This window comes from Bison bison, unplaced genomic scaffold, assembly GCF_000754665.1.
Source record: "Bison bison bison isolate TAMUID 2011002044 unplaced genomic scaffold, Bison_UMD1.0 scf7180017845982, whole genome shotgun sequence".
In the NCBI taxonomy this organism is placed as follows: Eukaryota; Metazoa; Chordata; class Mammalia; order Artiodactyla; family Bovidae; genus Bison; species Bison bison.
This window is the reverse complement of record NW_011476555.1, coordinates 2,413-3,527: the sequence shown is the minus strand read 5'-3', so window position 1 is coordinate 3,527 and position 1,115 is coordinate 2,413.

The following is a 1,115-nucleotide window of genomic DNA, read 5'->3' as shown; positions in this document are numbered from 1 at the left end:
CCCCATGAAAAGCTCAGGCCTCAGGTCCAGCATCTCCTGCTCAGAGGGCCTGGGTTCTCTCCCCCTCTGCCCTCCTGCATCCAGGTAGTGTCTGAGTCCTGGCCCATGGAGGTGGTGAGGGCAAGCATGACCACCCTCCCCTCTCCTAACCCCTGGGCTCCCCACCCCCACCTTCTCACTCTTTTCCTGCCCCCCGCCCCCACATCTGCAGGAGCCCCTCCCTGCCCCAGGCCCCTCCTCCAAACCAGCCCAGGCCCCGCCCAGTCACCGACTCTCGGTCCCTCTCTGGACCTCTCTTGTAGTTCATGCAATAGCTGTACATCCGTCTTCCCATGACATGTGTGGGAGTGCGTGTGCCTAGTCGTGCACACAGTGAGGGGCCCTCTTTGCTCAGGTGATTCCCTGGGCTCACTATTCTGCATACCTTCTCTCATTACTTGCTCTACGACTCTACTTGGAACACATTTTTAATTGTGGTGGAATACACGTAGTGCTCACCACGTCCACCACTTTCACGTGTACAGCTCAGCGCGGTCCATTCGCGTTGCTGGCAGCCGTCAGCCCCATCCATGCCTGTACTCTCTTCCTCTTGGGAAAGTGCATCCTTTAGCTCCTAAGCAGTAAATCCCCATCCTCTCCCCTCAGTCCTGGCAATCAGTGTTGTATTTACTGTTTCTAACTTTGATTAATCTAAGTACGTCATACAAGTTGAATCAGGCAATATGTATCCTTGTCCATTGGACTTCTATCCCTTTGCATAATGTCCTTGAGGGTCATTTTTGCTATTACTGGTATCAGAATTTCCTTCCTTTTTAAGACTTCATCGTACATACAGACCACCTTTTCCTTGTCTGCTTATCTTTAGATGGAGACTTCAGTTGTGCTGTGAATAGTGCAGCTACAAACGTGGGTGTGCAAATACTTCTGTGAGACCCTGATTTCAATTCTCTTAGGAATATACCGAGAAGAGAACTTGCTAGGCTGTACGGTCATTCTAATTTTAATTGTTTCAAGAACCCACCATATTGTTTTCCATAGCAGCTGAACTACTTTACAATCCCATCTACAATGTGTAAGGGTTTAAATTTCTCCACATCTTTGCCAACACTTTATTT